The sequence below is a fragment of the Sciurus vulgaris genome (genome assembly GCF_902686455.1).
Source record: "Sciurus vulgaris genome assembly, chromosome: 14".
NCBI lineage: Eukaryota > Metazoa > Chordata > Mammalia > Rodentia > Sciuridae > Sciurus > Sciurus vulgaris.
In genome coordinates, this window is record NC_136475.1 from 82751688 (window position 1) to 82769515 (window position 17828).

A 17828-nucleotide genomic window follows, 5' to 3' on the forward strand; every position below is an offset into this window, starting at 1 on the left:
AAAAGTTTCTTTCTATGTAACCAAAGATGCCCTCTGGCTTGCATATCTGGATTTTACTGTTTTTACTTATGTTCAACTGTCCATTATTTCTCTGTAAAGCATCAGGGTCATTTGGCAAGAGTTATTCGACTCCACCATGTTTATAGATATTATTTACTCATCTCATACATACATCTCAAAAGCCTGGAGCATCCTACGTGCTGGTACACCTCCTTCCATCAGTCCACCACCTCATTTCATTACCAATGAAGGTTTTGACAAATGGAATGTTACCTTTGGCTAAAGAATTTTCTGGACCACAATCTGGCACCCATTTTTGCTGGCTGGGTTCTTTGGAAGCAAGTACCAAGAGAGAGAAATGGAGTTTGAGATCAAAATTATTGCTCCCTGGTAAGTAAGAAATACGTGAAATGGAACTTGGCTTTGGAATGTAGGATTGAGACAAGAGAGGTATAAGGAATATAGTTCAAGGATTTTTTAATAAAGTAGGGGAAATAAATAAATGCTTTGAGAACACAGATTTTGTAAACAGGATAGATTTGATGGTAAGGAACAGGAATTAGGGACTGATCACATGACAGTGGAATCAAAGGAGTAGATGTCAGAAAAGAGCTTGAAAGTTGGGTTTAAGGAATACCCACTCAGGAACCAGTAAAGGAGAACAGAAGGAATTATCAGCTGGAGAGGAGGAGAAGCTACACCATGCCTTGAGGAAGCCGCAGGAGGAGGATATCATACAGACAGCTTGTCAGTGAGACAAACCTACCACAACTCCCATGAGTCCCTTTGCACAAGTACTACACTGATACTTAATTTTTCCCAATTAATTTTTTTATGTTTTTCATTCATTATTTATGGTAAATGTTGTTGCCAGATCTTTGATGCTGTCTTCCCTCAAGGTTAGAGCTTATTTCTTTAAATACACAAAAAAAATATGTCTTTCCTGATGAAGTCTCTGAAGAAAAATTCTGGCAATAAAAATATCTTCTGGTGATTTAAAAAGATATTGTGGGCTACTTCAATATCCATCTAGGTACTTCATGATCACACACCGGTTTAAGGGGTCAGAAATACAACGAATGGCCTGTGCCCAAGACACAGATCTCCAGAGATGCCCTATGGGTTTGCATCCCTCAGTTGTGGTCAGAAATAATGCCAATTGGCAGCATCACTAAGCTATGGCTCCTGTTCTACAAAAAGTCCACTTAGGGAAATGGGTAGCTTATTTAATAAAGTATGTCACATTTAATAAAGTATGCACAGCTAATCATTTCTAAAAGCTGAAGCAAACTTTTCCTTCTAGCAGTTTTGGAAACCTTTCAGCCATCAATTCTCTAGGTTAAGTTTAGTTACCCAACCTATAGCTCCCTCATTCCTTCCTAAATCTGTATCTTTCAGAACCCCCATCCAGTCCCACATGGCCGAGCTGTTTTAAATGACAGCTCCTTTCACCTTCCAGTCTTATCCAAAATGTGAAATCACTTCGTCTTCCCTTTCATTTTGAGACAGATCATTCTTGCACATATTCTCATAGCTGTTCTATGCTATTTCTGGACTATTTCTCCACCGTTTTCCTATAAAAAACCCTCTATTCCTTCATGTCATTCTGTTTATGGAACATTTTCTGTCCTGCATCATCATCATAATCATCATCTATTCACTTACATATCATGTTTCAGGTTAGAAATAATACTGTAGACTCATCCCAGATTGCCTTTATTAATTTCTTCTCTCAATCTACCATCATACTCATCTACTTTCAGTTCTAGGAATGTATCCCCTCTCTGCCCTCCCCCATTCTCTCCTCCTTTCCGTTTCTCTCTTCCTCCTCCCTTCCCTTTCATTCCTTCTTTCTCCCTACTCCCCTCCCCTTCCTTCACCTATGGCCTCTCCCACTTATCTTTTCCTGCTGGGTGGTCTTATTTCCTGGACAGTTTCTCCCTTCCAGGCTTCCCCTTATTCTTCTCATTTATCCTTCAGATATAAACTACTCCAAAAGCCTTTCTTGTCTCTAAATCGCTTTAACTCAACCTTGACATTCATGCATACGAATTTAACATTACCAAAGGTACTCTTATTTTAATAAGAATTGCTATGATTCCTTAGTATTGTACATAGGATGGTTCGCCCATTGCTCTGTTTTTCCCCTCTCATCTGCCCACAACATGTGTGACCCTGGCACCCGAGCTCCTTCACAACTTGCAGCAAACCACTACTCTCCCCTCATCCTCCATCTCTCTTGTAAACAGTCGTGTTCATATTATCATCAGTTCACATCTCTTTTCTATCCACAACCCATTTCTGAACCTCCCTCCGTATACCTTCATGTCTGACTTCTCCTAAAAAAAAAAAAAAAACTTAGCCCCTCCTCTGTACCAGGACACTTCAGTATGAAAGTATAGCTCAGATGTCAACTCTCACATGAGTCCAGTTCTTCTTTTCTTTATACTCGCTCAAAATTCCACTCAAAATGTTCTCGGAGGATATGGCACCGTGATTCCAGGTACATATATGTCTCCCACTAAGAAAACATCTTTGTTGACAGAAGTATCTACCCAAATTTATGTTCTTTAGGCTTTGTACATGGAGGAAGAGAAGAATGGTTTCAAAAAAATCATTAGACAAGTGTGCTGCAATTCAAAAATCCTTCGAGTCCCACGATTTTCATCATTTCCCTAAATTCAGCTATGTTTTTTAAGCAATCACAATTGTCAGTGAATCATCCATTAAAATGTATGTGCCATATATTTTGCTTCTAACTAGTCAGTATTTACAGACAAAACTGTCTAAACTGAATTGTTTATGTTTTCATGAGACACAAGAATTTGCTAAAGGCAAAGTTGGTTGTTTTGACCATACTTTTCTATTTTTCACAGAAAGATGATGATGTAATTTCATTCTGAAATAAACTAACAGTCTAAGGATTTATTAGGATAAAAATATTGCTTTGTATGTTTATTATTTCTTCTCATCTTACCAAATCTACTATCATCTGAATGAAAGGTGTGAAAATGCAAAAGAAACAACAAATATACGTTTTACTCTACCATTTGATTAATGAATCTAACTTTCTTGGAAATTGTGGTGTTTCACTAAAAATATTAAAGTCTTTAGATTATTATTTGCTGAACCTCCAAACAACACATTTCTGTGTCATATTTGTTTTCTCTCTTGCTGTCAATTGCGGTAAAATTAAGTCCTTGAAATTACATCTCCTATTGGGTAATAGGCAAATACATATTTTCAATGGATCTAACTTGGTCATCCATCCTCCAACTTTTATAGTGTGTCCAAAATATATCGAGATATAAAGAAAGATGGGATGTGTGTCTTTGGATAATTATGCTTTGCTTTTGCTGGAATTAATTAGAAATGAATTATTTTTCAATCAGTATGTGTTTGTGGGGTACTTATTTGGAGATAACTGTAGGAATATATCATGAAAAGGGGAGACACTATCACTGTCTTCGTGGACCTTTCAGTCTAGTAAGTCTAACAGGCCATTAAATATGACAGCTATGGTTGTGTATGATAAGTACTACTACTGGGGAAATACAAGGTATCACTTTAGCCCTCTGAAGCTTGTAGTCTACTGGAAAACACTTGCCAGACTCATGGAAAACAGAATTCCCAAGTTTATTTATGAATTCTGAACTCATTACAGTGAAGAGGACCAGCAAGACAGTCCAACTTTAGGTCACCATTTTGGATTGCCCTAAATAACAGGATACTAAGATAGCTAGATGTACCTGGTCATTATATTATAAGGAGATTCATTGTTCATTGATATCAGGTGGGAAAACAGAAATGAGAACCAAACGTCCCCTGACTCTCAAACTAACAGGTGCCAATAAATAGGGTTAAATTTGCTTTTAAGAGTAAAATGAAAAAATTCAATTTTCAGACCCCCACAGTGTCCGACATACAGTAAGTGTGCAAAAATATTAATTGGATAAACACAGGAATAAAATTCACAGGTTTACAGTCAACGCAAAAGCCATCTCCTTGAGTCACTGTTGACAGTCAATACCTGGATTTGGATTGGTTCTGTATCATGATTTGGCCCCAAATACAGCAAGTAAATGTTGACCTCTTCAGGAAGGTTAGGACCTTGAAGTCACAACCATAAGGTGAAATACTCCACTAGGACAACTACAAATGGAAAGTAATCCCATCTTTATCCTTCCCTGAGGACAGAAGGTTACGGAGTTGACTGCTCAGGAAATCAGTTCTATAGCTCAGAGAGACACATCCAACTATGTTCATGAATGGATCATCCCAAATAATGCAAGTGTGACTGTGTTGCACTTTACTGAATTTTCACTCAAATTTGATTTCCACAAAACAAACATGCCTTGGGATTCTAAAATGGATCCACTTTTATGTAAATATAAGAAAGACCTGTCAGTGGAAAAATACTTTGAAAATATCCAAATCAACTATGCCCTCAGTATAAAGCTATTGGACTACAAGTTTGAGATGTGATTTCCAGACTTTGCAAAAAGATCTGTCCCTTTGCCAAATCATTTAGCAAGTGTTCATAGCACTTCAATCTGTCATGGGGTATGTTTAATAAGGTGTATGATTCCACAGCCTCCTTCACTGGGCTGACTGGAGCTTGTCAGCTGCTGGATAGTTACAATCACTTTTTCAAATGAGAAAGGGAGAGAGGAATGTGCTGCACCAACAATGAGATCCTGCTTTGCAGGAACAAATATCAAAGGCAGTTCTCAGAGGCCAAAACTTAGAGGTACAGAGCAATGGGGTACTCAGTTCAGTGGATAGAAAAGTGAACCACACCCCAAATGCCATCTCATCAAGCACAGAGACAATTAAAGATCCAGCAACTCGGAGATGTTCAAGAGATCATTTGTTCAGACTGAAGCTTCTAGACAAAATTTCATTTCAGCATTATAGATGAGGACTCAACTGGTAAAGATAGGATAGGTGTATTGCCAAGAGTCAAATAGCAAATCACCAAATCATTTGAGTCTAGTAATCAATCTCTTACCTGAAAATGTCCTTTACAAGAGCTCTCAAATTTTCTACCTAAAAATCTTTAATTACAGAAGACAGTATTCAGTTATCCCAATGGAAGTGGACATAACCCACTGCAGCTGGATACAAGCATGAAATTTCTTTAAAATCACATATTGCAGTTCTTATAAATTCTGCATTCTGCTCAGCAAGGCATCTGGTTGGCTTAATATAAAATTGTTTTTTCCTCAAAATTACTAGACAAATTGATGCTTCACAGAGATGCCATGGTTGGTCTGTATCTTCGCATACCCTCAGGGCTAAGGGCACCCTAGTTCAAGCAACACACCCTGATGCTTGAGACTACAACCCCAGTTCTCTGGCTTTTTTCACTACATCTTAGACAAATCTTGCCATACAAACCATTTTATCACTTGAATCATCCAGATTTGTCTCTGAAGATGCCTTTGTAGTAGAACAAGACAAGGAAAAAACCACCCCTTCATTCAATTCTTGCATTTTAACATCAGCCCTCCAAACTAGTAAGGTTTTCCCCAGCCCCACAGTATAACACCTCTGATTTGGCAGATGAGAATGATGAAAGAATAATAATTCCCTGAATAATGTATTCCAATACATTGGTGTTTCACTTTCCAACTTTATATATAAGAAGAATAAAGAGTGATTGAAACTGAGTTGGTCAGGAACACAGAATAAAGTGGTTATTAAGAATTCCAGTTCCATTTGCTAACTCTGAGTCTCTTCTCCTAGGAAAAGTGATATTTGACATTAAGAGTCAAATTCCTTCAATATCAGTTCATCTGTCTTTTTAAAAATTTTTTAGAGACTGCTTTTTGATTCATTGTACACAAATGTGATACATCATTTCATTTCTATGGTTGTGCATGACGTAAATTCATACCATTCATGTAATCATACATGTACATAGGGTAATGATGTCTGTCTCATTCCACCATTTTCCATACCCACCCTCCCTCTCATTTCCCTCTATATATTCTAAAGTTCCTCCATTCTTCTCTCACCCCCCCCACTCCCCCAACCCCAACATCCACTTATCAGGGAAAACATTTGGTCTTTGGTTTTTGGGGATTGGCTTATTTCACTTAGCATGATATTCTCCAATTCCATCCATTTATTTTCAAATGCCATAATATTATTATTCTTTATGGCTGAATAATATTCCATTGTGTATATATACCACAGTTTCCTTATCTATTCATCTGTTGAAGGGCATCTAGGTTAGTTCCACAATCTAGCTATTGTGAATTGAGCTGCTATAAACATTGATGTGGCTGCATTACTGTAGTATGCTAATTTTACATCCTTTGGGTATAAACCGAGGAGTGGGATAACTGGGTCAAAAGGTGGGTCCATTCCAAGTTTTCTGAGGATTCTCCACACTGCTTTCCAGAGTGGCTGCACCAATTTGCAACTCCACCAGCAATGTAAAAGTGTGCCTTTTTCCCCACAGCCACGCCAACATCTATTATTGTTTGTGTTCCAAAAACATACAATGAAGGAAAGATAGCCTGTTCAACAAATGGTGCTCGAAAAAGGGAAATCCATATGCAGTAAAATGAAACTAAGCCTCTATCTCTCACCCTGCACAAAACTCAACTAAAAATCAATCAAGGACTTAGGAATTGTGCCATAGACCCTGCACCAAATAGAAGATAAAGTAGGCCCAAATATTCATCATGTTGGCTTAGGATCAAGCTCCTAAACACAAGACTCCTAAAGCACAAGAAATCAAAGCAAGAATCAACAAATGGGACAGACTTAAACTAAAAACTTTTTCTCGGCAAAGGATACAATCAATAATGTGAAAAGAGAGCCCACAGAGTGGGAGAAAATCTTTTCCATTCATACTTCAGATAGAGCACTTATCTCCAAAATTTATAAAGAATTTACAAAACTTTACACCAAAACTACAAAGAACCCAATCAATAAATGGGTCAAGGAACTGGACAGACACTTTATAGAAGAAGACATACAAGCAATTAATAAATATGTGAAAAAGAGTTCAACATCTCTAGTAATTAGACTAATGCAAATTAAAATAACTCTAAGATTTCATCTTACTCCAATTAGAATGGCTATTACCATCTGTCTTTTTCTAACAAATTTTTATTCTAATCTTACCTCAGCACTCAAAGGAAGAATATCTTCAGATGTAAAGGATTGGACACACACACACACACACACACACAAAACCCACACGCCAATGCATTGATCCATGAACGTTATGTTGCATATTTTACATTCAGTTCAAGAGTTGTTATTTTAATACTTCATGTTGTCTTACTGTATACACCACACATCCACTGCTGCAAACCCAAGTGAACATCCTTCCTCTGCTGGAGCACCCCAAGACACAGCACTTGTGATGGTTAAATTTATGTCAAAATGATTGGGTCATGGGTTGCCCAGACATGTGGTCAAATATGGAACATTATCTGGGGTGTGTCTGCGAAGATGCTTCTGACTGAGATTAGCATTTGAATTGGCAGACTGAACAAAGCAGACTGCCTTCCCCAACATGTGTGGGTCTCCTCCAGAAAGTTAAAGGCCTGAAAAGAATGAAAAGGTTAAGTGAGAAAGAGCCCCCTATCGCCATTGCTCCCTTTGTTTTTGAGTGGGGACATTCGTCTTCTCCTTCTGGTGAACTCAGACCCAGGTTTCTTACACTGTCAATTCTCCTCGTTCTCCGGCCATTAGCCTCAGTCTGGAGCTATCCTACCAGCTCTCTTGGGTTTCCAGATGTTAATTACAGATCCTAGGTCTTCCCAGACTGCTTAATTGCATGAGATTTTATTATATACTAAATTGCAGGGCCAATGACATATATTATTGATTCTGTTTCTCTGGAGAACGCTGACAAATACAGGACCCTACTCCTACTCTGACCAGCAGGTCTTTAGCTGCCCAGAGATGACCTGGGGCTGGTGACTATACCCCTGCCACTGTCCCAGTTGAAACTATATGATAAGTGTATTTTTCGCTCATTTTGAAATGTTTACTTTGAAATGGCAGCATTTACTTGGCCTGTGTTCTCTTTTATGGCTGTTGAATTTTATGGTATGTCTATTACTAATATACTTGGATCCCACAGAGGAATTTATATGTGTTTCTTAAGTTTAATAAAATATTATGCATATGCTTTTTTATGTTTTTGGCAAGATTTCCATTACACTGGCTTGGTTCAGTTTATGCATTTTTTATTTTCTATTTTCATACAAGCTTTACTCCCTGGGATTTCTATTAGTAATGCTGGAAGATTTGGAGCAGGCTTTTAGAAGTAAAAGTTGTTATTTAAACCCTTCCACAATGTATAATTGAATGCATGGCAGTGAAGGATGATACAGTACATTTAATAGATGAGGTCAATTACAGTGGCAACCTTAAGGAAAAGCCAGGGAGTTCTATCCCCAGGGTTTGGACCTTAGAAGGTCAACTCATTCCCCTTCCCCCTATTCTTATGGTAATATCAGGAGACACATGATCTAATAAAGGAAACAATGACCCTGGGGCTGTCTATCCAATATTCCAATTTTAAGAATAAAATGCCCCCACCAAACTTGGGGAAGTAGAAAAGCTCTCAAAGATACAAGGGGTCCGCTAATGTCCCCAAACATAAATCTATGAGCAGCTGTTCCCTTATTTCTGAAAAAGAGGGCTTTTTTCTGGGATCCCTTTCACCCATCTGAGTTCCCTATACCTGACCCAAGAGAAATTTCTGCTGCCCTGTGCCCACTGCTCACCTATACTGGTTCTTGGCCTACCTGCCAGGCCTACTTCAACAGGCAGGGCCTAAGCAGTACTCCCTCTTCCCTTTTGCATGCTGTACCAAAGACCCAGAGGGAAAGCCTTCATACTCTGACCCATACGGTCTTTAACTGCAGGGAAGGAGGGAAGGCTCCCCTGTATAACAAGCCCTGAGCTCACGTCGGGTTCCACAATCATATAACAGGTACCTATGGCACCATGCCTTGTGCCATGTGCCAGTGATGCACAGGGGAATGAGACAGAGTCCCTGCCTTAGAAAGGAAGTCATGCATAGGAGACCCTTTCTATGCAGTGTCTCAGGTGCTAGGAAGCATGAGGTGCTGCAAGCATAGAACACAGTCACTAACTCAGGTTTGGAGTTCAGAAAGGACTTCCTGGAGATAAAACCTGAACCGAGTCCGAAGGAGGCTAGAAATGTAAATGAGACAAGTGGAAGGTTTTCTTAACTCTCATACAGTACCATCTTTAACTTCTAATTTGCTTTTCCAAAAATAGCCCAATGACATAAAATGCAGATCCCAAAGCCACAGGGCACAGTGTCCTCATTCCTGGAGTGCTTGGTGATCAGGATCACCTCAAGACACAATCCAGAGAAATTCTTCTTGATGAAACTGACCTCCCCAGCTTTCCACCCACATGCCCCCAGTATTCATTCTGTGGCTTCTCACAATGGCACCGTGTTCCCTTAATACTCCAAGTGATAAAGCTTAAAAAGTGCTTCTCTTTTGGTGGGTGAGGGAAGGGTGTACTGGGCAACATCTAGCAACTAGAGGAGAAGTTATGGAAAGACAAAACAAACCATGCTCATATGCTTTGATTGTGAGGGATCATTTTTCAATATTTAGTGAATGGTTACTGTACCCAATTTAGATCTTCAACCCCACAGCCTACCCTGCATGGAAAACCAAAGAGCCTCGATTTTCAGATTTATGAATTTTGGAAATGAGATATTCTCACTAAAATTGTGGTGAGACTGTATGTGATCATTAAGTGTGATTTCTACAATAATCATGTACACAAAACCCCTTAAACCATTTCAGAGAACTTAGGTTTCAACCAAACCCCAGAGCAGAATGTTAAGACCCCATTTGTTTTTCTTTTTCCTTTTAAACAAACCAATTATAGCACCAAAGTGGGTGAAGCATTCCAAGGAAAAGCCTATAAGATCATATAGTAATTGGGCCAATTTACAGCAGATAACTGAGAAATGCCTAAAATTGTCATCTCTCCTGGTTAGGGCAGAATATGAAAGATTGTGATTAATAAATAGCGTAAGCGGCAAACAGAAGGTACTCACAATGCACATGCTCTGGGGAGATGAGGTATTGAGAAAATCATTACGATAAAGTACAGGCAGGCATTTTGCTTAAAGAGGCTGAAACAACTTTTCAAAACATCACATTAAGGAAAATATTTGGGCTGGGATTGCTTATTAAGATGTTCTTTAAGTGACCATTCAATTGTGAGGTCAAACCCTAGGTATGTGAAGGTGAACCTCAATCTGGTAGAATTTTTAGGGTGCATGAAAATCCAGGGACCCCCAGGCAGGCCATGTCTTTGCCCTCTCCTCCCAGCTTCTGTCCAGCTGACAGTACAGGCGTCCTCTCGCTAGCCCATCAGCATAATGCCTGCTCTGCAATCTCACAACCCAGGAGGGAGAGGAGCCCTCATGTGGGGGATGGTGGACAGAGTCAGAATGTCCCACTCTCCATCCCTGACAAACCTCAGGCTCCCAGGGGCCTATGTGTCACAAGTTGTTCAGGAACCACACCCTCATGCTGTATGGATGCCCGTCTTCAAGCAGGAGAGAGAACAATTTCAAAGGGACAGTCAGCTGGCTTTGAGAACCTGGGTTCTTCCAAAGACTGGCTACGCTGTAAGGGTGAGGATATGTTTATCTTGGGCTCCCTTTACTTTACACCAATTTTTCTTGCTCAAACAATGTTGATTTTGACTACCCTTAATCCTTTCCTTCTTTTTTTCCAGAAACAAAACATCCCTTCCCTTGGAGAACCATCTCTCCCCCACTCCAGACTGCTTTGCAGCAACTCGCGGACACCACAGTGCTCCCTAACCCACCCTCCCTCCTCTCAGCCACAGGAGAATCTCACAACAGGGGCTTCACCCAATGGTGCACCACCCCCAGCTACAGCGAGGGGCTCAGGAATGATATAGCCCAAGCCATGTCCACCAGTAGCTTCCCTGCAGGTGTTACAGTTGGGCGCCTCTTATTCAAGAATCTTCAGCTTAAATGACAGCAGCCTGGAATTGACTGTAGTCCTACCTGTTGCCCCTACTGCCATGTAGCAGAAGCCTGTCTGGGGTTGAAAAGTCCTGGTTCCTAATTCCTTCTCCCTCTCTCCAGCTCCTCCTGTTCCAGTCCTGTGCTTCCTATCCTTGGAGTTTTGCTCTCAGTTCACTGACAGCTAATCTCCACAAGATACGTATTTTTAAGATTGTAAATTCCCCTAAATAGAGTCTTCTGTGACTCACATGAAAAGAAATACATCCAAAGGAACATGAAAGTGGTAGAGAGATCAGAAGCCATGAAAAAACACTGGGAAATAATCACAGGTGCAGAGAATGCTCAATCTCAAGAGAAGACTGTAAAACTTGAATGTCACCTGAGATCTTCAGTTCTGTCATGTTCTACCAGGTTCAGAAAACAAAACAAAGATCAATTCATGGAAAACACAAAAAGTTAGACATTCTAACAATGTTGATGAAGATTTTTATGAGTCTGATTAACCTAATGTGGAAAGTAGTTTCATGAAAGATAAGGAATTCCCTATTGATGGAAGTATTCAAGCATATGCCAAACATTAGGCTATTTTTGGAGAGATTTTTAAAGTGGGGTATAAGAAGAAATCACTAGTCATGGATTCTAAAATTCCCTGGAGATTCAAAACAGCAGCTCTAAGAATGGCAGGAAGATACAGGATGAATCATACTTTAATGCCCACTCCTCCTACTAAGAGCAGAGAACCACAGTCTGTTCTGCTCATTATTGATGCCTATGATACCTAAAATTCTACCACCGTGATTGAAGCTTTGATCACCATTGCAGCATAGGAGGTGAGTAGGGGGTGGGTTGGAAGAGGGATCTCCCAACCTGAAATGGAATCATAAACATCTCTACAGAAATAAAGAATTACAGAGCAGAAGAGCTTGGCTGGGCAGGAACAACTTCTTTTCCTCTTACTCCAGTGTTCTAGCTCAAAGTTGTCACTTAACAAAGTTTCTATATCAGCGTCCTAACTAATTCCCTAGACTCTCACTTTCAAATCTATCCTCCACAATACGGCCAGAAAGAGTGCTCTTTCAAAAATGAAGATCTGGTCATTGTATCCACTACCATGTAAAACCCTTCCATTTCTTGTCATTGACCTCAAATCAAAGTCTTGGCCCCATCTAGAAGTTCCTCACTAATTTAACCCTAATGCTCCATCCTAATTCTGGTCATTTTTGCCTCAAAATGAGTTCCATGAAATGTCTCATACATTCATATGTTCCTGATTATTTCTCATATCTGTGTCTTAGAGTTGTTTCTACTGAAAACATCTTTTTATAACCTTGTTTGTATTAGTAATTCTTATTTACCATTCAAGAGTCGGCTCAGATATGATGATTTGGGAGTTTTTCTTGGGTTTTATACTTCCCCTCCTTCCCCAAAAAATCAGTATTACCACCAAGGGGACAAGGGGCATGGTTAAAGGATGGTAGGAAAGGTGTTGAAAATTATTATGTTCTCCTCATGTACTGGACACATGATAGACCCTTGAGGGTTAATTCTTACCAAGCTCATGGTCATAAAACTAAGTCAACTAGTATCAAGGCTTCTCAGAGCCCATGGCCTAACTTGAGGGACATAAGAAAAAAATGTCCTTTTGGGAGAAAAGCTCATTTGAGATTTTAAGAGTTACCTTGTTCTTTAGGAGGGTCTTCATATTTTTCAGAGGACTGGAAGCTATTCCAGCACAGTGGACTGAAATTCTACCACTGTAGGCTTATTGACTGCTACCAAGGGAGCAAGCTGCTGTAAGAACTGAGACCAGGGCACGCAGCACACTGAAATTGTGTCCTCACCGCCATTTAATGAACTTTGGAAAAGTTGCATCCCACCCCACTAATTTTAGATAAGTACAGCAATGCTCTGAGCAGAATCTCTCCATATGAAGCACAAACCACATTTGGTGCTTATCTGAGTTAACTTCAAATGGACAGCATAAACTAGTGGATTGTAAAAGTCAAGAAAATTTTTAAAAGAATAAGTGAAGGTATATATTTATTCATGCCACACTTGTTACTGAGCATCCATTCTGTGCCTCAAGTTGGGAGTTGGAGGTTCCAGTAGGAAGTCATGCAAGGTCACTGTATCTAACAGCATCCCAGCTCCTAAGAGCCAGCTGTGGAGGTAGAGAGGATATTGTACTCATGGTTTTCACTTGATTCCACAAGGCTGGGGATCAATGAGACCCAAAACCCTAACAGGCTGACCTCCCCACAGGTACTAGAAGAGGAAAGTTAGGAGCTAGTGAGAGATGCTGGATGCATGGGAGCATAAAAGAGAAAAAGAAAGAATGCAAGAGAGAGAAAGGAAAGGAAAGGGAAGGGAAGGGAAGGGAAGGGAAGGGAAGGGAAGGGAAGGGAAGGGAAGGGAAGGGAAGGGAAGGGAAGGGAATAAAGAAAAATCTGGAGGTTAATTTTTTGTTTTACAGAGAAAAAGAGAAAATGCATAGGTTCTACAGTTTTGGAATCTAAAATCCATTGCATACCTTCAATAGATGTAGATGGGGAACCAGCTATTGAAGTATAAAATGTAGATTGCTTATTTAGGGATTTTTTATTATGCTTTAACTGTATACATATAAGTCAAGCTTTATTTAAAATTCAATAAATGTAATTTTCAAAACTGAAAGGCCTCCAAAAATGAACTCAGGTTAAACCAGGCTCTTTGAGTCATTACAATCACTGTCATAAGAATGAATTAAGAAGGTTGTTCTGTTCTCCACTTTAATAACACTTTTGACTGCCTCGTAAATTGTATGATATATGATAATTTGGCATCCAGTATTTGATTGGCTTGCTCCTCCAACCCTTCCTCATAAATTACTGTCATCATGAACACAGACAGGTTCTTTCCTCCTTTCTCTGGGTCTTTCTCAAACAGTTATTAACCCTTGCCTGCCACAGAGACACTATTAATCTAACAACAATAACAACAACAACACCAAAAGTCTATGGCAATTAAAAATTCAAGAATAGCTTTAATAATCAGTGTGATGAGTTGCAAACATTTCAGAAAACAGGAAATAATAATCTGAAAGACAAGTTTTTAGTATGCCTTCCACAAACTAGGTTCTTTTGTGGTTCCTAGTTTTATAAGCCCAGTTCAAGCTCTATCAAAGCTTCATATCTAGTTGGGAAAACAAATACCTTGAAGGAAAGATACTGCGGTTTTAATGGATGGTTCTAATCAGTCTAGGGAGGGAGGCAGACCATTAAGAAAGCAATTCTAATACTGGAGTTGGGTAGCAGGAGCATACAGCATTATGACAGAGCCTTGGAGAACACCAAATCCAGTCTTTGTGCAAGTCTTTGTGAGGGTCAGAAGTCATATGTAAACTGACATAGAAAAGAAGATGTTGTGCAAAACTGTGAGCATTGGGGCAGGAGCAAGCAGTGTACTCTTTTTTTAATATTTTAGTTGTAGATGGACATAATACCTTTATTTTAATGTAGTGGTGAGGAACCCAGTGCCTCCCACATACTAGGAAAGCGCTCTACCACTGAGCCACAACCACAGCCAAAGCAATGTATTCTTGAAGGTAAAAAGCATATCATGGAATGAACATTGCTTATCTAAAGAAAGGCATGAGGTCTAGGATGGTCTAAGCATAAAGAACAAGGGGAAGAAATTCTGAATGATATGGTTAAAGAAGTATAAAATATTCCCATAAAGAAAAGTTGCATAAACTCTGATTAGATTTTATCCTACAGAAATTTCTGAACAGGGAAGTTTTCTGAGAAGGAGAATAACATGGTAAGATTTGCATCTTTAAGGCTTTCTGTGGCTATAGTAGGGTAAATCTGAAAGTTCAGAGGTTAGTTTGACTAATGCTGTAATCTAAGAGAGACCTTGATCTTGGAAAATTACATGGGACAATGGAATTCTTATATTTTAGAAGTATGTAGGAGGTAGATGCAAGAGGATTCGATGATTGATTGGATTTGACAAGCAAGAGAGAATAAAGAGTCTGTGATGGGATCCATATTTCTGGTTGGGTTGGGTAGGAAGGTGGTCACTCACCAAAATAGGAGCACTGCACGAGTACAAGTTTGTGAGGAAGTTTGGGAGCTCAGGTCTGACTGTATTAAGGTTGATGATCTTCTTCTGGGATTACCAAGAGAGATATTTGGTATGTGGTAGGATATATGGATTGAAAGCATAAGAAATATCAGGGTTCCAAGGATGACTTGCTTTTCAGAGCCACAGAGTCTAGAAGGATCGAGGTGTCCCAAGACAATGTGTGAGGAAGGCCTTAAACATGGAAACAACACTGTAATATCAAACCGAGGAAAAGCATTCATCCAGCTGTTAGAATCTGAAATAGCTTCATGGAGATAATATTTAAGACCTTTAAAAATGGTAGGCTTTCAGTAAGCTGTTAAAGTGGGCTCTTTCAGGTTGAGGAAGCCCAAGAAAATCACAACGTGAGAAAGACTGATTACAGAGAATTATGAGTATTTCTATTTGGCTATGGTTAGGGTATATTTGTGGGTACACAGTGGGGAATGTAGCTAGAAAGAGGGTTGAGATGATATTATAGATTTTACTGAAAGACAGGAAGACTAGACTTTATTCTGTAAGTGATACGGATTCTTGGGAGATGTGAACTGGGGAATGGCGGTCTTCATGAATTTTGCAGATCACATTGCATCCGGCAGAATGTTTATAGAAAAAGTGGAATTAGATAGCAGTCAGTAGAAGATTTTGAGCACAGAGAGTTCTGAGTTATGATCTAAGCTTTGGCACTGAGAAGCTATGTGATTCAGTTCCCATTTCCTAGGGTGTAAGGTAGGCATTATGCTACAGAGTCCGAATGGTTGCTGTGAAGTCTGGAGGACACAGGCTTGTTACCTGCTGATCAGGAGACACCTGGCATAGGAAGAACTGTTTTGGAGTAGGGATGGTTCGTGGTGGATGCAGTGTTTTGTCACTGACTCCTTGGCCAGGCTGGCATCTCAGGAGTAAGACACAGTAATAACTGCAACCATTTCCGCTGGAGAAGACATGTCCCACTTGAGAGAACCACATTCCTCTCAAAATACACACAACATGACTACTTTCTGCTAGACAGGAGAGAAAAATTCTCAGAACTAGGAGATAGAGCTTCAGTTGATCATTGGCTTATGCATATGTGTATTTCACACGCACTTATAAACAACAGAAATGACCTACAAATTAGTGACCAGGGCCCCACCATTGAAGTAACTTTCAAAGGCACAGCTTCCAAAGTCACCTGCATCTGACTTGGGAAGGGTGCCCAGAAATGGACATATTACACTGGACTTCTCCAAGACATACAATAAAGGACAATGTTATGATGGTAATGTAATGTTAAACATGGAAGACTCAGAGAGCAACTATTTTTCATACATCAGAGATTCTGTCTACCCGACTATGAGAGATTAAGGAGGAAAGATTTATCTGATAGAGAAGGCATGGTATAGTAGAGCTTTGTGCATGGTGTTCTGTTTCTTATAGGGGGATGATGAATTCCACTTCTTAAAATCTTGAGAATAAAGGTTTCTACTCATACTTTGGCCAAAGAGCAAATGAGAACTGAATACAGTTTTCATTCAATATTCCAATGGGGGGGGGGGAGAGAAAACGTATCTTTAGAGTATAGAGGGGAATCAGACAGCAACCACAAGTATTAGCACCAACTGTCAAGGCCTGTGAAAGGTCTAAGGTGTTACTCTACTTGTAAACTAACAAGTTAACTTGTCACACTTTGATGGATGCTTTCTTAAGTCAGAGACAAAAGGCTTTGCTACTCAAAATAAAAGCAGTGCTAAGCATCAGCATGGTCAGGGAGCCCCCAGTTAACTCAAGTCGGTGCAGGTGGACCTAAATGGATGCATACGGAATGGGCTCCACAGCAAGAGAGGCATACTAAGCCTGGGGAACCCATTCCTCTACAGTGTGTAACAAAGCCTGCTCTCTGTCTTGGAGGAGACATTACCTCATCCTTCAAGGTTGCTTGCTACAAACAAAACCTTGAGAAATGGCCCAGAAGGAGTGATCAGGGCCTTGCAATCTTGGCATATCTGGCAAGATTTATTAGAGCAGGAGAAAAGGAGTGAATCCCCACACTAAGCCCTGTCCCTCTGGGGTTGGCCTCTAGCTGTGTAACTCAATATCCCAGTTTATTCTTTCTCCTTCAAAATAAGGGGTCTTGCTCTAAAGATTAAGGGGGGGGGGCTCTCCTGGTTCACTAATCTGATGCCATTCTGAAGGTTCCTTTAATCAATCTCATTAATGACTTCTTAGTGGCTGTGATATGATAACCAAGGGTCAAACCTACAGAGAAAGAAATGATTTAGCTCTTTTTCAGAGCTGTCCCTGGCTTTAAAATGATGAAATCAGAATATTTCAGCCCTGGGGAAGAAAGTTCTGTTAATTCTCAAGGAGTTCACAGTCTGCCACATAAATTGGAGTAATACGGTAAATTGTGATAAGCACAGTGACACATGCAGAGTTCCATTAAGTCTTTTGTTCTCCCTGGGGAAAGAAAGAAAGACTCCTTTACGTGATCTTGCAATATCAAATTATCTGCTATTTTTTAATATTGCACATCTTAAAGTCATATGTAGGGTTGTTTTGTGAAAAGTGAGCTGATGAATAATTTAGAATAGTATCTTAGCACCTTTCCCTGCACATAAAAAATGTAATCTGACTTAATTGTATGTTGCCATGATAGCATTAAGAAAATCCCCCAGGGGTAACTGGGACATGCCCAGCTTAATGAAAAGTCAAA